We start from the raw sequence: 22,883 nt of genomic DNA on the forward strand, positions 1-22,883 counted from the left end.
TAAATAGCACTGACAATTCAACAGTCATATGAAGTGAGAAAAGCAGCTATGCTCCTGTCAGGCTGAATTAGAATCACCATGCCGAGGCTGCAGAAGTGATTCGGCAGTAACTAATTCAGTATTTTGGACACATCCACTGCATTGTGTAACGGTAAGTTATATATATGCATTCAATCAATACATTACTAAAAGCATGAACTTGCCAACATTAGTTATTAGTTCCATTTCTATCCTACCCTTTGTCCAAGGAACTCAAGGCATTGGTCAAGATTCTCCCAGTTTATCTGCATCACAGTTCTCTGAGGTAGGTTCAGCTGAGAGAGAGCAACTACCACAATCTTACACATACTTACTAAGAGCCCGACTCTCAAGTATCCCCACTGCCGCAAATAGAGGGATTAATACCAGAGGAAATCCTGGCCTGCCTGCACAGTACAGCACAGCACAGCACAGAGACTCCATGAACCAAGGTGGGCAGCTCCGCTATTTCCCATCTGGTGTGCAATACTGGGCATGAGGCTTTGCCTCCCTAAGCCAAGCTCCACACAGGCTGTTTCTGGGTGCTCAGCAACCCTATACTTTGAAATGCTTTGCGGGATTAAATTTATCTCAGATAACTGTGCATAGGATTGCAGTTTCAATAATCCTATGGCCCAATTCTATTGCTGGGCTCTGTCGCCGGAAGTAGCGTTCCAGTGGTGGAATACACTTTCCAGTGTTGCAAAAGGCACTCCAGAAACGTGCAGAGCTGCATGCTTCCAGACCAGCATCAGAGAGGTCACAGAGGCCCATCATGCACTGGTGGAAAAAGGAGTGCCCACCACTGATCGTGAGCCTGTGGCAGGGGTGATCTGCACTGGATGTTATCTACTTCCTAGTTTCCCAACACACCCCTTTCTCTCCTTGGACTTGTACCAGCTAAACAACTGGCACAAGTCCAAAGACACTCATTAGTGGTCAAGAGGCTGACTAAGGGGTAAGGGAAAGTATTTTCCCTTTCCTATCCCAAGCTTCCTGATTTGCTCTTCACACCCCCCACCCCCACCATAGCATGCAGCGTAGCCCATTTTGGTGTGGCTACATGCTATATGGAGAAAGAATAGGATTGGGCTGCCAGTTACCATTATTTGGGCATGAACACCCCTGAAAGTGAGACTTTCAACTAAACATACATAGCAGTGTTTCACAAACTTTGGATCAGGTCCCCAATCATTTCAATATTTTATTTTTAATATATTAGACTCAACACTGCATTTGGGGAAATGTTACAGACCTGTACTTTTAACAAGCTACTATGTATTTTCTTTTAACAATGATAGTCAATGGCGCTTACTCCTGGGTAACTGTGGGTAGGATTGCAGCCTAGGATTGTTAAACATTTCCTGCTTGATGATGTCACTTCCAGTCATGACATCACTTCCAGTGGGTCCTGACAGATTCTCATTCTAAAAAATGGATCCAGGTGCTTAATGTGTGAGACCCACTGATACACAGGATATCAAGAAAGCTTGAAACTGAACATCAGTACTTACACATGAAAAAGGTAAGCTTATGTTTGGAGAATGGTTTCCTCATGAAACTTCTTCCTCTTGTATCTTTTTTTTTCACTGTCAACAGAAAGGAACCCAAGGGCAGGTCAACTGGTGAGCTACTGGCCAGTTTCTGGTGGGCTACCTAGTGCCTTACCGATTGCTGTAATTGTTCCAAATAATACTGAACTAGGTGGTCACATCCAGAAAGGCACTTGATACACACTCAAGCAGAATTCATAACTAGAATCACAGAAAAGAGGGTAACTATGCCTTACAGTGCAAATCTGTGCTGAAGCTGCACCAATATTGCTGCTATGTTGTCCGTCAAATCCTAAGCTCATGCACCACAAAGGGAGAGGGGAAACAACAAAACTCCCAGGAAACTCTACACTGGGGCAGGAATCCCAGTAACTCTGCCAACATTCATGGAAAACAAAACCCACCAATCATGGGATGATGGCATGATGGTCAGCTTGGCCCATGTCCTATACTCTGCCATAGGACAGCAGGCAGGGAGGAGGGGTGTTGAGATGCTTCAGGATTTCCCCTTCCCCATTGTTTCCTATGGTTTTTTAAATCCCTAAGCTAGCATTTTGCCTATGCTTGGGTGTGTCTGTCCCTGGATGGTATTTACAATATGGCATAAGCTGACTTCTCTTTGACCCTCACCTGTCCTGCCCACATTTGCACCCCAATTGGAGGCTTACTCTAGTGGTAGCTGTGCTTATGTACATTGGAGTAGCATTGTGCCGTGTGAGGGCATGCCATATACTATGCCACTGGCATTCCAAAAGTGTAGAAGAAGCAGTGGGGGGAGGAAGTGGTGGAGGCAGCAACTGTGAACAGGATCACAGTGACAGCTACCTCCAGCTCTGCTGTCGTGATCTTTGGCAATACCACTGGAGGAGGAGATGGTTTCCTCATCACGCTTCCTCTCCAGGGAGAATGTGAAAGAAGAGGATTTTATTGCTGCTGTTACGGCTATTGCTGTCATCTTATAGTTGTGCTATTATTATAGGAATGCTTTTATTACTTTACTCTCTGTCAGCTGCCTTGTAAGTCTTTGACTGACAGAACTACCAAATTAACAATACATTGAATGAATCTGTCTAAATGTGCAACATTTACATGTTGCATTTGGATTTGTGTATACTGGACCCCAGCTTTATGATGACAATCCATTCAGGAGCCACCATTGTATTGTGAAGGTATTATCATTATGAACCCAATACAGGTGTGTGCCACTTAAGGATGGGGATACTTCTCCAATCCCCATTGTTATGTGATTTGGTTGTTAAGCAAACATTCAGCCCAATCTAGTGCTTTTGTTGTATAAACAGACACCCCCTGGCATAAATTAGCTGGAAACTAGCTTGCATTAAGGGCCTCTTTGTTGTGTAAACAGACACTCTCCTGCAGGCTATGGGAGTCCTGACTGCCTCATTAAGAGCCTCTTTGTTGTGCTTTGACCACCATCATATAAGCAGACGGTTGTTAAGGAGCGGATGCCTGTAATCCATTGCTTTTTGGTAATTCATTTCAAGATCTTGGAAAGTGACATTTCTGCCACAGAACTAAGCCATTTCTCTCTCTAAAAGGTGATTTAAATGGTGCCTATTTCACTCTTATGGTCACGGTAATCAATTTACACAATGTTTGTAATAATAAAACTCAAATTACAAGGCAGCATCCTTCCCTCAGTGCACACAACCATGATGTTAAAAATGCTACAGGCTGATACTCAACTTAAAGGCTTGCATTTACATCAGCAATCTCATCCTTCCCTCCATACATACAACCACTATGCTAGTAACACTGCTATTGGTTGAAGTGCTGCCAAACACTTGCATCCCTGATTGATTTATCCTGTTGGCAGCAATCATGCGCCCTTCATAATATTGTATAGTGAAGTGTATATTTTTCTATGAAGAAACTATTGTAAAGTGATTTAATCATCAAGTGAACCCATTGTAAAGTGGGGGGTCCACTGTATTTCCTAATATTAACAATTCTTTTCCCTACTATAATTGCTTTTGTTTTCTCCTGCATAGACCCCCCCCCCCCATAACACCCATATGCAACATTTCTTGCCAAGGGAATGCTCCCGGGCAGAGATCATTTCCTTCCCTTCTATTCAGCCCTGCACATACAGTCCAATCTAGAGTGACATCACAAATCTGGCCAATCAGTTTCTTTCAATGTTGTGATGCTATTCCTCAAAGTTCCTTTCTCTAGGGTAGCACTTCTGGGAAGGATAACATTGAGTGCTTTCTATTTTTAGTTGGCAATCCAAGCACTCTGCTCAGTATCTTGTACATCATTCCAGTTTCTCTGAACACATAGCAAAATTGTTCTTGTGCAGCAAAACAAAGAAGACCCCATGTATTTCCCTCCCCATCTCCCCCCCCCCCAAAGAGCATCATGTAGTTCAGTGTGCTGCAAACAGGAATGTCTTGTGCCACAATCTCTCATGGGCTTGAGCCCATCCCATTTTGTGCAGGACAGTGGATGGCATCGATTCCAGATACTCTGGAGATTCTGTATTTTCTGAGTCACAGATTTCTTTAAGTGTCATTGTTGTTTTTAAATAGTGGGTAATCGACTCTTATTTTCACCATTCTGAATTTGTTTGGTTTATGATATAAAAGAAACAAGCATCATCCCAGTTTCTGGGGAAATTCTTATAACCCTTTCCTGGAAGTCAGTTCTGAATAGACATGCATAGGATTGCACTATGAAACTTGACTAGACTAGCAGAGGCGATGGCAGCGCAGCCCAGCCTGCCTAGCTGCTTCCAAACAAAACAAACCATTAGGGGCTATAAGTGTGCAGGAGCATGTCAGTGAGTGAGCAAATGGGAGCAAATCTATTCCAAAGTGAAAACACACACCTGATGTGTCTATTTATAGAATGACAGAAGGTATGCCTGAAAGCAGCTTTCACCCCATTCTATAGTTAGGTACTCCTAAAAGCCTGTCCATTTCACGCACCGAACTCTTGCACAGGCTTTGTCTTGCTTTTCTTGTGCAAGCAGTTTGCAGGCTATGCCTTCTTCCAAGTGGATAGAGGCAAGGTGCACGTGGGATTCACATTATCCTGGAAGAAGCCAGCATAGGACTACAGCCGCCTTTGGAAGCTTAGGCTGCAATGATCCTGTCTACACTTACCTGGGAGTAAGCCCCACTGACTACAATGGGACTTACTTCTGAATAGACATGCATAGGCTTAGGCTGCAGTCCCTTCCACACTCACCTGGGAGAGAAAGCCTCATTGACTATAATGGGACTTACTTCTGAGGAGACATGCATAGGATTGAGCTCTCAGGCAGCAATCCCATCCACACCTACCTTGGAGTAAGCCGTATTGACGGCATGTCTCCTCAGAAGTAAGTCCCCTTCTAGTATAAGGGGACTGCCTTCTGAGGAGACACGCCTCGGATGGGGCTGCCAGTGAACTTTTTCCCGGGCGCTGAAAGAAGAGAGGAGCGGGCTGCTGCGTGGGCGAGGGAAGCCCAGAATAGAGCGAGGGGGCAGCTGCCTCCCCTCCGCCCCCCAAGCTGTGGTCTCTTCTTGCCCACCCCGGGGAGAGAAGGGGCGGCGAGAGCGCCTGCGAGCAGAGGCAGGAGCGGGCCGGGGCCGGGGCCGGGGCCGGGCGCTCGCTCGCGGGTCTCCCTCCCCGCCCCCTCTCCCCGCGCCCGCCTCTCCTACGCGATCCCGGCGGCAGGAAGGGAAGGGAAGGGAAGAGGAGGGAGGAGACCGCCCGCCCGCCTGGAGAGGGGGAGGGGCCGGAGCGCCGCCGGGCCGCCGAGCTGAGTGGCAGCAGGAGCGCCGCTGGGGCCTTGGACACGTCGAGGGGGAGAGCCCGCCGGGAAGCGCCTGAGGAGGCGGGCGGAGGACGCGGCCTCGTTGCGCCCGCCGCTGGACGCAGGAAGGAGGGGAAGGGAGCGCGCCGAGCGGAGCCGCCGCCGGAACAAAGAGCGAAGCCCGCCGCCGGGAGAGGCTGCGCTCCTCCTCCCCGTCCCTAATCCGCTCCCGCCCGGGCCGAGCAGCGCCGGAGCCCCCACCCGCGCGGCGCAGACCGCTCCCTGCCTCGGATCAGGTAGGCGCGGGCGGGGAGCCCAGCAAAGGCGGCGGCGGGGCACCGGCCAGCCAGGCAGGCAGGCAGCCGCAAAGTTGCCGGCGAGGCTCGCCCGGGAGGAGCCGAGGGAGGCGGGCTCGGGCTTCCCCTCGGACGGAGCCCCTCGTGATCCTCCTCCGTCCCGTCGCCGCTGGGCCTAGTCAGCGCGCCCCGTGTGGGGGGAGGCGGCGGAGGCAGGAGAGCCTCGGATCGCGGTCCCCTCCCTTCCCCCCCGCCCAGCTTTATGGCTGGAGAAAGGGGTCTGGAGGTAGTGCCTCTGCGGAGGGGGGAGGAGAGATCGCAAGTAATAGGTGGGGGAGGGGCAGTGACCTAAATTATGGGGTCAGTTTTGGTGGGGGGTGAGTGGGTGGGAAGGGGGATGCCTGGGGCAAGAGGCTTTCTTGCACCCCGGGGTGGGAGGGGAGTGCTTGGGACAAGTGGTTTTCCTGCACCCCGGGGTGGGAGGGAGCTACCTGGGACAAGAGGCTTTCCTGCACCACCGGGTGGGAGGAGGGATGCCTGGGACAAGAGGCTTTCCTGCACCCTGGGGTGAGGGGGAGCAAGAATGCTTGTTGAATGGAGGTCTGGGCAATGGAGAGGGGTGTGTGGGGCTGGGTGTTTATTTGTCTAAAGAAAGGGACCTGGGTGAAGCCTCTGTTGCAAAGGGGGTTTGTTTTTCTTGGTGGGGAGGGGGAGGAAGAGAGAAGAGGTGAACAAGCAAAAAGAAGGGTGCAGTTGCCTGCTGGGGGTTGGAAGCACTGAGAGAGAGATTTAAGGTATGGAGTGGTGAGAGGGGGTGCTTGGGAGTAGGTGGGAAGCCCCCTACCACCACCAACAGGGGAGACGCCTCACTCTGTGGAAAAATATAAGACCCCTCCCCCCAAGCCCAGCTCCTTCCCTCCATTGTGGAGTGGGAGAAGTCAAAGGGGGATTTGGCTGTCACAGGAGAAAGGGGGGAGGTTTGGAAAAAGATGTTTAAATGGGGGGGGTTAGCGCCTGTGCCTGTGAAATTGTCCTCCTGGAGGAACACAGTTGGTGAGTGAACAGGACAGAGGTAGGAATTGAGCAGGCAAGCTGGCTGGAAATATTTCTCCACCCCTTGCAGTGTTCTGTTGGAAGTGGGGAGGAGGTGAAGATGGAGTAGCATGGCTCATGTGTCAGGGTAGTTGGGGTGGGGGGCAGCTTGTTGGAATGAACTGGGCTGGTGTCTAGGTAGGAATGTGTTTCTTTCTCGTATATATGGAGTAATACATAAATATCGTTGGTGTTAATAATAATACTGTCCTAACAGGATAGTTGCATTGTGAACACTGTAGGTCTCTGTAAATGGGGGTCGTGGTAAACACTTCCTGCTTTTATAGCCTGATCCATGTTTGTTTGGGTGAGTCCTGTTTAGTTCATTGCCTAGGACTGTATCCTCAATTGTAGAATAATTTGGTGTAATATTAACCATATTCTCCTTCCACTTGCACTGAATGCATTCCGTTGTACCCTTTAAAGCACTACAATCTCTGTCCTTTGTTAGGTTCTACTTTCAGTCATTCATGATATACAGAGGCAAACCCAGATATTCCCTAAGAGAGCTGTGGCTGATCATAGCACCTTATGTACGCCTACAGTATATCAGACATGTATAGTATATCACACATGTAACATGTCTGATATACTGTACGTGTTTTCTACGTTCACATGTTACATTTTTAGAGATTTGTCTGGGTCAGTGATAACCTTCACAAATACCAGTGTCGATATAGCTATAGCAGTTAGCATAAAATACTGTTAATTTGAGAGCTTGGCAAAATCTAGATCTGGTGTTGTGGTGTCAAATGATGGACAGAGCTGGACAGCCAAAGTCTGGCCTTCAAGTGGATTGTCACATGACAGCAACTTTTCATTAGGCTGAAACATAACAGTGGTTATATCAGAACTGCTGTTAGCACAGGTCAGTCTTGTTGAACCACCTTTCAGTATGGTAATGTTTTCATCAAGTTATTTCAGTTTGTGTTAATACTTTTAAATGCTGCTCTGGTCTCACTGTGCAAGGAGTCAAAGTCAGAAAGGAGCAAGACTAGAAACCTTTCTTTGAATAATATTTAATCCCGTCTTGAATTGTTGATACAAATATTATCAGAGCAGAGGTCCTTCACTTCTTTCCACAGTATCTCTGTCTGCAACAAAGATGATTATTTAATTCTTTTCAAAAGACATGGGTGAACTATGGGCTATCTTCAGATGACCTGAGTGATCATGATGCTCCTGAATGATGGAACTGAGGTGTGTAAACAGTACAGTGTTGAATAGCACAAGTGTTCCTTAATAACCCTTATAAAAATACCTGTCTCTCTTGTTCATGTGGAAACAACCAGAGATACTCTTCTATAGTAAAGAGCAAAGAGTTGGTATTCAAGTCTACCTTGATGGCTATTACTTTTGATAATAGAGCTGACATCTTGTATGATTTTTCTCTTGAGGGTGTTGTCATTATGATGGCGTGTATATTTTCAAAATACAAATTACTCTAACAAATAGGTCTGTGTTGACTAGCTATTGATTCTGAATGGTGACTGTAATCAGGGGCAGGGAGTTGTAGCAGTGTCTCCTCCTTCATCCAAGTTGTCCTCCATTGTCACCCTTTATTTTCTAACATATGCATATATGTTAAAGGTTGCCATTCCTTTTTATGGGGGACTTTAAGGGATGGTGAGCACAATATTTTCCTTGCTAATCCTAAGAACTGGATTTCTCTTTTCTCTGTGCGTTCTCTGAACACACATTTTTCTGTGAATTTGGTGTGGAGCGCTCTGGACACTTGTAGAATAAGGGAAACTGATGACTGAAGTATCTTTTGCAACCAGTGTTCAAACTTATACGTGTAAGGAAGTTCTGGATTAGAGTGAATGGTCTTCTCTAGCAGGTACTTGGATAATATACAGTGCTCTGGAATAATGGCATTGATGTCACAGGTGTTATCGTGGCCTGCTATAACTATACAGGTATGTGGTGTGTAATAATATTCTGTCAAATGACCGGCTGCATATGCACCAGTAGCCCCACTAAACTAATCAGTCTAACTCTTCCTTCCTGGCTCAACTGGCTCTGCGCACTTTCACTGGCTACCTGCCTTCTTCCTGATTTCCTGGCCCTGCAAAGCATTCTGGGGTCTTATAGGGATGCCACAAGGCATTCTGGGGCATGACTCAGCCCCAGAGTGCCAATAGAGGTTGTAAGGACAACGATGGATGAACCTAATAACAGGGATTGCAGAATGTATCCCCATTGTCAATCAGCACATACTTGTATTTGAATTTCAAATACAGCTGGGTGTGTAATGTTGTTTTTCAAATTATCTATGAATGTATAATAAAAACAGGTTTGTAAGTTGGCATTAATGTGTGTGTTAGTTCACATCTTTTCAAGTTGTTTCATTACATTGCAAGCTTTTCAAACTTCATAACAGTCTGAAATTTCTTCCTGTAGTTCACTTATGCTGATTTAAGTTGTCAGCTGAAATATTGTTCATAGATAGCATCTATAGTTGGTGAGTGAAAAACAGTAGAACTGGATTACCCTGGCTGCTTTCTCACAGCCCGATCCTATGCTGCCCGGTACCCAGAGATGCAGAGGTGCTGAAATGACTGCCACAGCATCCAATGGATGCCAGGCAGCTGCCAGCATCACTTTGGGGGAAGGGGAAATTTGGGTAAGGGAGGAGGCTCTACAATGGGGCTACTTGACTCTGCTCCAGCTGTTTAGCTGCATGCCAGGCCACGTGCCAAGCTGTGAGTCCTGACATAGGGCTCTGGATCTAGAGGAGCAGAGCTCTTCGTCCCACCCCCCTCCTGCCCACTTCCTGCCTCGCCATGCCTTTCCTGCTCCTTCCCCCCACCCTGGAACACCTCACCCTGCCCCCACTCACCTTTCCCTCATCCAGAGCTAAGGACGAGCTCTGGACAGTGCGCAAAGGGCCTCTGGCCAGTGCTGCCCCGGTATGGACAGGTGCTGGATCAGTGGTACACATTGCAGACATGCTTTATGGTGTGTTTGTGACACTCAGTGCTGCTACTCGGCTGGCACTGGCTGCACAGAATTGGGCCCTCAGTTACAGTACTTAGACCTAGAGTGACAGAAAAAAATCCTTTATTTTTTATTCACGTGCATAAAATCAATGGAACTTGTAAAAAGAATGTTTAGAATTGGGGTGAGTATTACATAACAGTTATTTATAGTTAGGTGGAATGGATTGTGAGGCATTTGGGCAGATACCATAACACTACTTCTTTCTCTCAAAAGCACTTAGCATTCTATTGAGACTTGTTTGCTGTTAAGGAACAGTGAATAGCAGTAAGGCTAGCAGCTGTTTTTGTTTTTTTAATGTGATGTAGGGTAGAACATTGGAAAATGTCATCAAGAATAGAAGATTTAAGACCATAGTTAAATACGAGCCTCTTAGAAGTAAGCCTTATTGAACATAGTGGGGCTTATTCCTGAATAGGTTTGCCTAGAATAGATCTGAGTTGATGTAATGTTAAATTGGTAATAGTTTCCTACCAATAAATAAAGTGACAAGGAAGTACTGGAGGTAACTTCATACAGTGTAGTTTTTTGAAAAATGTAAGTACATTTGTTCTAGCGTTTTTGAAATGCGTTTCGTATTTGTTTATACTATGGAAAATAAAACAAAACAGTACACTAGTTAATATCAATCAAAGCTATGTTGATCTTCAGAGGTGCTTCATGTATAACATTTTTCCTCTACAAATACTCTGTGTAGGAAAAACCATGTATGTCATTACTTGTACAGTATGGTGTGTGGGTGGGTGGGTGTTTTGCTGTACATGTGCGTGTTGGGAAAGTAATATCTTCAGTACTGATTTGTATATGCCTAACAAAAACATTTGAAAAGGGATGGTGTCAATGCTTTTTGCCTAACTATATAGGTTCTAGCTGTGCTCCAAAAATTATTCTGTTTCAGTGGCCTTTATATAATGGCAAGGAAAAAGAAGAATTTCAGTTTAGAGTTTGAATTTCTCTCTATGGTATATTAATATAAACTGTCTGCCAAATAACTTGTTCCTTGATTTATTTGGCTTCTGTGAACCTGGAACCAGTCGAGGCAAAGGTGATGTTGTATGTATTTGCATATTTTCCCTTCTGGTTTTATTCCCAGCTTTACTTCAGCATCAGCTTCTTCAAATGTCTGTATTTTCATTGCATATCCATTGCTTCTATATCTTACAGTAAAATATTGGCAACCTTCAGTCTCGAAAGACTATGGTATCGCGCTCTGAAAGGTGGTTCTGGCACAGCGTCTAGTGTGGCTGAAAAGGCCAATCCGGGAGTGACAATCCCTTCCACACCGGGAGCAAGTGCAGTCTGTCCCTGGTCTGTCTCCCTGGCTATGGGCCTTCCTTCTTTGCCTCTTAGCCTCAGACTGTTGGCAAAGTGTCTCTTCAAACTGGGAAAGGCCATGCTGCACAGCCTGCCTCCAAGCGGGCCGCTCAGAGGCCAGGGTTTCCCACTTGTTGAGGTCCATCCCTAAGGCCTTCATATCCCTCTTACAGATGTCCTTGTATCGCAGCTGTGGTCTACCTGTAGGGCGCTTTCCTTGCACGAGTTCTCCATAGAGGAGATCCTTTGGGATCCGGCCATCATCCATTCTCACGACATGACCAAGCCAACGCAGGCGTCTCTTACAGTATCTGTTGTGTTTATACATAGTATTCACTGACATTCTGTTGTAACTTAATTATCCTTTTCCCTTAAGGCTGCGGTTTTCAAACTCTCCGGGAGTTTGAAACCTGCAGTAAGTCCTTGTGAGGACGGGCGGAAGGGGAGAAGGCATTGACATGATCCCCAGGATTGTGTCGCTCAAGGGGGCTGCAGGGACTGGGATGCACTCACCATTCCCTGCAGCAGCCTCCTTGGGGTGCAGGGAGCCCTGCGCAAGCGTCTGCAGGGCTCCCCAGGTCAGCAGAAGTGAAAGTGGAGCAATCGTGCTCCACCTCCACAAAACCGGAAGTAGAGCACGAGCACTCCACTTTCACTTCTAACGACCTAGGGAGCCCTGCAGACAGGGCTCCCCACACTCCGAGGAGGCTGGTGCAGGAACTGGTGAGTTCATCCCAGTCCCTGAAGCCCTCTGAGCAATACGATCCTGGGCATCATCCCTGCCTCCTTGCTGTCCCCGCTCCTTCAGAGACCAGGGCCTTCAGGCTGGGGCGTTGCGAAGCCTCAGTCTGAAAACCTCTGCCTTAAGGTGTCAAATTTCATGCTTTTATTGAAAAATGCTATTGTAGTTCCATATTTCTTGGTAATAAGTATGGTGTACTGAGGAGTTCAAAATTGAAACTTTTTCATGTCTTTTGTTATCCTTTGCTTTTATCAGCCCCTCTAACAATAGTGACTTTTGTGAGTCACAATGTAACGCAACCACTACTTTGATATTCTCTTTAATTGTGATTTTATATATATTGCCAAAATGCAAAAGGAAACACATTGAAAATATCTAACTTTTTATTAGAATGGTCGATTTTGATGAAACGTGTTGTAAAAATTAATGTTTTACCTGGCAAAATTCTCTCTGCATTAATGAAAATCTAAATTGTTCAGTTGCTTTAGCTAAATTGTTCTTTAGATATTTTTTATTTGGGGATGTATTTTTCACATTTTTATTTCAGTTGCTACTTATACAAGCTTAAGACTTTAGTGCCGGAATGAGCCATAAAATTCTTCAGCATGCTTCCTGTGGTTTGTTATACTGTATTGTATTCAGTGTTTAAAATACTTTCAGGTGTAAGTTTTAAACCAATACAATTCTGTTGAGAAGTGTTGGAGATACATGTGTTTATACAAGCCAGAGGTATACATGATGAAGTTCCATAGATACATCCAACTTGAGCCATTGAGGTCTACTGATCTTAGTGATTATAGCATCCATAGTCTTTCTCAAATTCCTTAACCCTATACAGGAATGTCTCTGGGCTTGATTCAGAATGCTTTGTAGCTTTATATCATTTTATCTTTGCATAACTAAAAAGCATATATACAAAGATTCTACAAGTTCTTAATCAGACTGTTTCTGAGAAGCAGCCATATCTCAATAAGTATCTCATGAATATTTTAGATTCTCTAGAAATTGAATGGCCTAGTTTAGATACAAATGGGAAACCGTTATTTCCTGCTATGTAACGGAGCCATGGAGAGTGGTGGAGTCTCATGATTCCTTGTTATATTTGGTGTGCAGAAATAAGAGATTTCTGCTTTCAGTTTTAAACAAACCACAGCCCCATGTGCATCTGAACATGGGGAACTGGCTACTTTAACTGGTTTGTTCCCCAATCCACATCTGGAACTAGAGTTAGATCTTGGTTTGTTTGAACAAACCATAGTTAAAACTAACTACAGTTCTCTGAGTTTAATGACATGCAGAGCTGTGGTTATTTTAAAATTAAAAGCAGTACTTTTCCATGTTCTTGGTTGCATAGAAAGAAGGGGAGTGGAATCCCTGTGCCTGTAGTTGTCCAAAACTTCTCCTTCACATATTAGAGAAATCATGATTTCCTTTACATCTGTACTGGTCTATTGTGGCAATTAAATACTAGTATTGTAACTTACAAATCAACTCGGGTTTCCAAGTTGTGTTAGGAACTTTTAAAAACAAACGACCTCAATAATCATTAATGATAAAAACTCAGTACTTTGAAATATAAAAACTGGAACCCAAGAGTTAGCATCCATTTTTCGTAATGTTTTTATACTGATCCACATTTCTCTTGGAGATTTAATTAGCAGATAACCCTTTCTTTTTGGGGTGAAGTACATCCTCTATGTATTGCATTGATACAATCTTGCAACCTAATGAAGGATGCAAAGTCTTGAATGTAGGACTAATGTCAAAAATAATGGAGAACTAGGCAAATGTTAAAAGAACTAGAGCTTTAGTTATCAGCATTTGATTGTGGAGTGTGTGTGGGAGAGTGAATTGGAAGTTTAAGTGCCCCCATAAGATTTTATTTTTGCCTGTGTGTCGATGAAGGAATATAGGATTTTTGAAGGCCTACTTAAACACATGTACAGGTCCAGTCTATTTATACACTGATTTTTTATACAATGGATTTGACTCAACATGAATGGCCACTGCAAATGAGAAGGAATGTGCCTATCCCTGGAGAAGGGGAAAAATGCACCCATTTAAAATCAGTTTTAAAAAGTAAACAGTCCTTTAACAATATGGTAAGGCCACACCTGGAGTATTGTGTCCAGCTCTGGCCACCGCATCTCAAAAAAGACATAGTGGAAATGGAAAAGGTGCAAAAGAGAGCGACTAACATGATTACGGGGCTGGGGCACCTTCCTTACGAGGAAAGGCTACGGCGTTTGGGCCTCTTCAGCCTAGAAAAGAGATGCCTGAGGGGGGACATGATTGAGACATACAAAATTATGCAGGGGATGGACAGAATGGATAGGGAGATGCTCTTTACATTCTCACATAACTCCAGAACCAGGGGACATCCACTAAAATTGAGTGTTGGAAGAGTTAGAACAGACAAAAGAAAACATTTCTTTATTCAGTGTGTGGTTGGTCTGTGGAACTCCTTGCCATAGGATGTGGTGATGGCATATGGCCTGGACGCCTTTAAAAGGCGATTGGACAAGTTTCTGGAGGAAAAATCTATTACAGGGTACAAGCCATGATGTGTATGCGAAACCTCCTGATTTTAGAAATGGGTTATGTCAGAATGCCAGGTGCAAGGGAGGGCACCAGGATGAGGTCTCTTGTTATCTGGTGTGCTCCCTGGGGCATTTGGTGGGCCGCTGTGAGATTCAGGAAGCTGGACTAGATGGGCCTATGGCCTGATCCAGTGGGGCTGTTCTTATGTTCCTTAATGAGAGAGAGAGAGGGTTGCTGGCTGACAATCCATCAATCCTTCTCTCTCCAGCGGACCCCTCCCCCCAGCACAAAAGAAAGGTGATCACTTTGCATTGGTGAAGGGAGGAGCTGAGTGATGCAGATGACTGTTTGATGGATTGTCTTTTTAATGACTCTTATCTTGCCTCACAAAGGTCAGCAAGGCTGTTTTTAAATCACCAGAGCAAGGGAACTTTGTTTTTTTAAATGTATTTGCTATAGTATGTTTTTTGCCATCCAAGTGAGTGCTTGGAACCCATGCGAATGATGAGGCTCAACCTGTACACTAATACCTATTATAATTCTGCTTCTTATAATACTATTATCGTTGTCTTTGACCTGAATGTCATTTTTGCAGTATTATAAAAAAGAAATCCATAAAACCATAAGTTCAGTATGGAAAGTATCAGTGTCTTGTACAGTGCTTTCTAGTCAACGGAAGCTGCATATTCTCGTTAGTGCTGCAGTGGCGTACACAATATACTCTGGCAAACTCAGGGCCAACTGCTTACTAACAGGAAGTTCTTCAGGAGAGGAAACGGCAGGCTAGGCAACTTACCCTAGATTCCACCTTCAACAAGAAGCCTGTAGGCTTCAGAGATGAGTCACAACTTGGCTCATCCTCTTGGAAGTAGCTCTTGCCATCATCTTGCACCACTGCAATGTAGGAAGAGTGATGGCACTCGTATAATGCTGTTTCAGCCAGCTCGCTATTTTTGGAAAGTATCTTCTACAACATTATAGAAGGCATTACTAGAGCAGTGTTTCCCATACGCTTTTGTTCACACCCCTAAATACAGTTTTTCTCTGTCTGGTGACCAGTGGAGTTGGTTCATAATAATAGTGCTTGGCAACTGCAGCATTGTTGAGCTGCAGAGTGCTGAGAAGCAAGCTGCATGAGGCTTCAAATCCATCTGCACAGCCACATAGGTCACAGGAAATGCTGCTTTTCTCTGACCCAGGAACATCCATGTGACCCTCATTTGGGTCAAGACCCCTGGTTTGGGTACCACTGCTGTAGCGCAATAGTTCACACATCTGAAGGCATAGTGAGCTTTTGTTCCTTATTTTCTACTCCCTAGTCTTTAACATTGATTGTTTTTGTAATTGTTTATTTGATTTTGAAATTGTTTTAATCCACTTTGGGGGCTGAAAGGTGGAGTAAAAATCCTTATCTTTAAAATACATATTCCACATGCCTATGTACAGTAAGTTCTAACTTACACTTGCCGGTAGGTTCTTGGAAATGGCAGCTTTAAGCCAAACAACTTATAATGAAACCAATTTACCATTGGCTAATCGTTATACATAAACAAGAGTAACGTTCCTACAGCATATTTCTGGTCACAAAAACATCAGCAAACTTCTAAATAAAAACCCAAAACACCTCTAATATTAAACATTGAAATAACTTTTCAGGCTGGAGAAAACCCACACAGGCAGTGGTCTCTGCCGGGAATCAGTTTTTTCCCCCCTCATCAAATTTACAATGAAATGATTTAAAACAAAACAACTTTAAGTGAGGACTTGCTGTACTAAAATGAAACCATTTCTGTTTCTCTCTGTTAATGTCATCAAATGCCACAGTGCTGTGCCTGGAAACACAGGCACAAGTGCATTCGGTATAGCAGGGGTGGCCAAACCGTGGCTGCCAGCCACACGCGGCTCTTTGACATACAATGTGTGGCTCTCAGAAATATGTTAGCTGAGCTCATTTTTTGCATCATAATTAGTATAAAAGGTAAATATTTTCAAGCTTTATAATTTACTATAGAGTCCACTAGATTAATATGTAAGTTTAACTTTCATGGTGAGTAAATAAGAATTTAAAGAAGTAAATAAGTAATGTTTCTTAAATGCTCTGGCTCTCAAACATCTGCAGTTTTTCGGATGTGGCTCTGATGTTAAGCAAGTTTGGCCACCCCTAGTATATAATATTGAAGGGGGAAAATCATGTCCAGGGGTTGAAATTTTTGTCCAAAGGCAAGTTGTGGGCATTTAAGCCAGGTTGCATATGCTTGAAACTGATATGCAAATGAATAATTCCCCTCCAGTACAACAATATTACTTTTGCTTCAGGCTGTGTGATGTGTATGCTTTGGGATTGCCAAGTCCTAACCTGGAATTGGTACCTGTATTTTTAAAAAGTTCTGGGTGTAACTGTACCAACTGAAGTCTTGTCGCATTCCTCCACCAGTAAGACAGAACAGAGAAGGAAGTTTGGAGCATGGCTGTTAGATTTACTGGCTGCAGCTTGTTTGATTACTTGAAAGGAATATACTTGTTTCCTGGGAAAGGATCTGGTAATCCTATCATCTTCTACAGTAGCTTTAACTTTGGTTTATTTACCCATTGCCAACACCATGGAAACAAATTATGCGATGGCTACGCAGCAAGCAAACACGCTTTCCTAACTAAGTATCACATAGTTCATAGTATCAACCAACCAACGACATAGACATGAATCAGTCAGGGAAATAAACCTAACAGAACTAAAGGGTGCTGCCTCAGAATAGATGATTCTTTGCTTGAGAAGCTGCAGAGAACCTGTTGGATTACTATTAGCAGCTTTTTTTTTAAAGCTCCGTAAAGAATTGCTTCACTAATTCTTGTTTCTAAGTTTCTAATATATTTTGGTGAAGCTTTAGCATGGTGTAAAGCAGGGGTGTCCAAAGTTTTTGGCAGGAGGGCCACATCAGTTCTCTGACACTGTTGGGGGCTGGGGGGAAAAAGAATTAATTTACATTTAAAATTTGAATAAATTTACATAAGTTTACATAAATGAATATATTAAAGATGAACTTATATGAATGAATGAAGGTCTTGCAATAGCTCAAGGCCTGTAAAAGGCCTTGTACAAAGCAAGGCTGGCCTTTCCTTTGCTGTCACTGCTGCGTCACAGATGTGAAAGAGCAAGCAGTGAAGGGAGCTCTCATCCCACAGCTCACATGAGAGGTCAAACAGTCGCCTTCACGCTGAGAGAAGTTGCGTTGGGCCAGTGCAGGCTTCAACAAATCTCTGGAGGGCCAGAGGCTCATTGGAGACTGGGGGCTCCCTGAGGGCCGCATTGAGAGGTCTCGAGGGCCGCAAGTGGGCCCTGGGCCGGGGTTTGGGCACCCCTGGTATAAAGGATTGCTGAAGTATCTTTTGATTATTCAGAAATGCTGATTCCTCCATTAACTTGCAGGTCAGTAAGGTGAATGGCAGCTTTGAACATTTGAGTAGTGCTTGCTTTGTGTTTGGATTTGTGCTAAAAAGTTTATGATTACTTGGTATGGATAAGTAAGGGCTCTTTCAGTATGTTTGAAAGAACATGGATTAAAATATATATTGATGGTTAGTTTAATTTGGTGTATACGTTAAACTATCAAGTAAATTGATACATTTAATGGTACAGAAAGTTCTATTTAATGTGGGACTTCCAAGTAAAATGCATTGGATTCCACTGACACCATGTATCAGTTTGTGTATCCTTTTTCTTTCCAAGCTAGCCCATAGTAGTGTTACCCAGTTGATACCTTGCAGTGAATTAGTGGAGAATCATATTCATTTCTGATTAATGAGGAGTTATAAGCCAGGAAATGATCCAGAATTAGAAGCTAGAGCAGTCAGAGTTCTAGCAGACAGCTGAGTATGGCAATACATTTTGTTCTCTTTGCCACCTACACTTAATCCATTTGGAAGATGAGTGAAATAAATGATGAAGCATTTGATGTCTTTTTGGTTGTTTCGTAAATCCAAATGCCTCTGTCCTAAAAGAAAAGAAATTCTTATTACAGAATTGAATAGACTGGAAGATTTTGCCATTTTTCTGTCCAAATCCCATTTTTATAGAAGGTTGTGTTTCCTATGGCTCTAGTTTACTGAGAGTGCAACATTTGTTTAATGATTTTGTAGTTGTATGGTAGGATGTACGTTAGAAAAGGGTTGGAAGTTATTTTTTAACCATGAGAGATGATGGATAATTGAAGGTAACTTCCTATGCTATTTTTGGGGGGTGGTTAGGTGGGATTTCTTCTCTAGACAGACATAACTTTCCCAATTGCTTAAACCATGGTTTGGCTGCTGCAGAATCTAATCCTCTTTTTTTCCCTTTTAGAGTTGGAGATTGCAATCCTAACCAACTTTCCAGCAAAGAGGTAAGGGCAGTGCAGCTCTAAGGTAAGGGAACAAACATTCCCTTACCTTGGCCTCCGTGATGGCCACCTAACTGCAGGATGCAGCACATACCCCATTGATACACCTATGCCAATGCGGGATAGTTGGTTAGGATTTGGACCTGAATTTCCTTTGCCAGATGTGTTAATGCAGTGACATAAATGGTTAGAGTGTTCAGGATTCCTGCTTAAATCATGATTTCAGATCCAGGTTAAGCATCAACCTTGACAAACTTGGGTTTAACTATAGTTGAACCTGATGGGGAAGGAGAATTTGTGACAGGAGGGAAGGAGTGAAGAACATAAGAACAGCCCCACTGGATCAGGCCATAGGCCCATCTAGTCCAGCTTTCTGTATCTCACAGCAGCTCACCAAATGCCCCAGGGAGCACACCAGATAACAATCCTGGTGCCCTCCCTTGCACCTGGCATTCTGACATAACCCATTTCTAAAATCAGTAGGTTGCGCATACACATCATGGCTTGTACCCCGTAATGGATTTTTCCTCCAGAAACTTGTCCAATCCCCTTTTAAAGGCGTCCAGGCCAGACGCCATCACCACATCCTGTGGCAAGGAGTTCCACAGACCAACCACATGCTGAGTAAAGAAATATTTTCTTTTGTCTGTTCTAACTCTCCCAACACTCAATTTTAGTGGATGTCCCCTGGTTCTGGAGTTATGTGAGAGTGTAAAGAGCATCTCCCTATCCACTCTGTCCATCCCCTGCATAATTTTGTATGTCTCAATCATGTCCCCCCTCAGGCATCTCTTTTCTAGGCTGAAGAGGCCCAAACGCCGTAGCCTTTCCTCATAAGGAAGGTGCCCCAGCCCAGTAATCATCTTAGTTGCTCTCTTTTGCACTTTTTCCATTTCCACTATGTCTTTTTTGAGATGCGGTGGCCAGAACTGGACACAATACTCCAGGTGTGGCCTTACCATAGATTTGTACAACGGCATTATAATATTAGCCGTTTTGTTCTCAATGCCCTTCCTAATGATCCCAAGCATAGAATTGGCCTTCTTCACTGCCGCCGCACATTGGGTCAACACTTTCATCGACCTGTCCACCACTACCCCAAGATCTCTCTCCTGATCTGTCACAGACAGCTCAGAACCCATCAGCCTATATCTAAAGTTTTGATTTTTTGCCCCAATGTGCATGACTTTACACTTACTTATATTGAAATGCATCTGCCATTTTGCTGCCCATTCTGCCAGTCTGGAGAGATCCTTCTGGAGCTCCTCACAATCACTTCTGGTCTTCACCACTTGGAAAAGTTTGGTGTCGTCTGCAAACTTAGCCACCTCACTGCTCAACCCTGTCTCCAGGTCATTTATGAAGAGGTTGAAAAGCACCGGTCCCAGGACAGATCCTTGGGGCACACCGCTTTTCACCTCTCTCCATTGTGAAAATTGCCCATTGACACCCACTCTCTGCTTCCTGGCCTCCAACCAGTTCTCAATCCATGAGAGGACCTGTCCTCTCTGACTGTGGAGTTTTTTCAGTAGCCTTTGGTGAGGGACCGTGTCAAACGCATTCTGAAAGTCCAGATATATAATGTCCACGGGTTCTCCCACATCCACATGCCTGTTGACCTTTTCAAAGAATTCTATAAGGTTCGTGAGGCAAGACTTACCTTACAGAAGCCATGCTGATTTTCCCTCAGCAAGGCCTGTTTGTCTATGTGTTTTGAGATCCCATCTTTGATGAGGCATTCCACCATCTTACCCGGTATAGACGTTAGGCTGACCGGCCTATAGTTTCCCGGGTCCCCCCTCTTTCCCTTTTTAAAGATAGGCGTGACATTTGCTATCCTCCAATCTTCTGGCACTGTGGCCATTTTGAGGGACAAGTTGCATACCTTAGTCAAGAGATCAGCAACTTCATTCTTCAATTCCTTAATAACTCTTGGGTGGATGCCATCAGGGGCCGGTGACTTATTGATCTTTAATTTATCAATGAGGTCTGAAACATCTTCTCTTTTAACCTCTATCTGACTTAACTCCTCAATTAGGAGGGGCCGTTTGGGCAGCGGTATCTGCCCGAGGTCTTCTGCCGTGAAGACAGATGCAAAGAACTCATTTAATTTCTCTGCCATCTCTAAGTCTCCTTTTATCTCCCCTTTCCCTCCCTCACCATCCAGAGGGCCAACCGCTTCTCTGGCAGGTTTCCTGCTTCTAACATATTTGAAGAAGCTTTTATTATTCCCCTTAATGTTGCTGGCCATGCGTTCCTCATAGTCTCACTTGGCCTCCCATATCACCTTCTTACATTTCTTTTGCCACAGTCTTGCAGACTGCTCCCAATTGATTAACTTTCCTTAAGATACTGGTTCTACAATCTTCTACCCACTTATCTGGGAGAAACTCTGTGGGGTTTCTGAGTAGATATGGAAAGGATTGCACTGTAGGAGTGTTACTGCTGCATCAGCCTTATGAGTTTGATGTTAGGGTTAAGACATAACCTTATGTCTTAAGGCAGGGGTCGGCAACCTAAGGCACATGGACCAGATCCAGTTCACAGACTCCAACCCATTGTCAGCAGATGGGCATTTTTCCCTAGGAAGTTGTGGCAGCGGCACAGGGACTCAACGAGCCTAAGCAGACAGCTCTGCCATTCCAGTGTGTGGCAAATTGGGTGAGAGGCTTCTGTTGAGCTTTGCACAACTCTCCACTCCATACAACCGCTTTTGAAAGCTTGGCAACCTGAAAGTTCAGTGGTGACATATTTGCCAAATGTCTGACCCCTTTGCCAGAAACGGTTGCTGACCCCTGCGTTAAGATGTTTGAAAATGCAGCTTTAGAAGGGCATCTGCTTCTGAATGAAAACAAATAGGTCAGGATTGTGGATACAGTTCTAGAATTGTCTCTAGAGTTAGGTGGTATCTTCTGAAATAGAAGTTTTGCACTTTTCAAACAATAATTCTGACTCTCATTGTAGGAAGTGGTCTTTGTAGCTTATACACGTGCGCACATTGTTTCATCCTCTCTTTAAGTAAGCAAGTAAAGTCATTCTAAGTGTTTCAGCTGCTTTTACTACTGGCATGATCTAGCATGGTGATACATCTCACTTCCTGCTTTTAATGTTGGTTAAGATGGAAACAAAGAAGATTTCAGTCATGAGATTCTGTTGCTTAGAAGATGGTTACAAATTCAGGATACTTTTGTATGAAGAGCCTAGTCTTGTGGTCATTGAAGCTGCCAGTGTCATAAGAACATAAGAACATAAGAACAGCCCCACTGGATCAGGCCATAGGCCCATCTAGTCCAGCTTCCTGTATCTCACAGCGGCCCACCAAATGCCCCAGGGAGCACACCAGATAACAAGAGACCTCGTCCTGGTGCTCTCCCCTACATCTGGCATTCTGACTTAACCCATTCCTAAAATCAGGAGGTTGAGCATACACATCATGGCTTGTACCCCATAATGGATTTTTCCTCCAGAAACTCGTCCAATCCCCTTTTAAAGGCGTCTAGGCTAGACGCCAGCACCACATCCTGTGGCAAGGAGTTCCACAGACCGACCACACGCTGAGTAAAGAAATATTTTCTTTTGTCTGTCCTAACCCGCCCAACACTCAATTTTAGTGGATGTCCCCTGGTTCTGGTATTATGTGAGAGTGTAAAGAGCATCTCCCTATCTACTCTGTCCATCCCCTGCATAATTTTGTATGTCTCAATCATGTCCCCCCTCAAGCGTCTCTTTTCTAGGCTGAAGAGGCCCAAACGCCGTAGCCTTTCCTCATAAGGAAGGTGCCCCAGCCCCGTAATCATGTTAGTCGCTCTCTTTTGCACCTTTTCCATTTCCACTATGTCTTTTTTGAGATGCGGCGACCAGAACTGGACACAATACTCCAGGTGTGGCCTTACCATCGATTTGTACAACGGCATTATAATATTAGCCGTTTTGTTCTCAATACCCTTCCTAATGATCCCAAGCATAGAATTGGCCTTCTTCACTGCCGCCGCACATTGGGTCGACACTTTCATCGACCTGTCCACCACCACCCCAAGATCTCTCTCCTGATCTGTCACAGACAGCTCAGAACCCATCAGCCTATATCTAAAGTTTTGATTTTTTGCCCCAATGTGCATGACTTTACACTTACTGACATTGAAGCGCATCTGCCATTTTGCTGCCCATTCTGCCAGTCTGGAGAGATCCTTC

The 22,883-nt window shown here is 44.5% G+C and overlaps 1 protein-coding gene across 3 annotated transcripts in view; it reads left to right on the forward strand.

The window, feature by feature from the left end:
* The first annotated feature begins 5,314 nt into the window (after positions 1-5,314).
* NCK2 (NCK adaptor protein 2) overlaps positions 5,315-22,883 on the forward strand; it is an 85,863-nt gene continuing 68,294 nt past the window's right edge. For 2 of the 3 annotated variants that reach the window (XM_066621081.1, XM_066621079.1), the window contains exon 1: positions 5,315-5,630. The gene's annotated coding sequence lies outside the window, so the exon portion shown is untranslated. Of the gene's footprint in view, positions 5,631-5,894; positions 5,917-22,883 lie in introns of those variants that run through there. The other variant, XM_066621080.1, reaches the window with a different exon arrangement.

This window comes from Tiliqua scincoides, chromosome 3 (assembly GCF_035046505.1).
Source record: "Tiliqua scincoides isolate rTilSci1 chromosome 3, rTilSci1.hap2, whole genome shotgun sequence".
NCBI lineage: Eukaryota > Metazoa > Chordata > Lepidosauria > Squamata > Scincidae > Tiliqua > Tiliqua scincoides.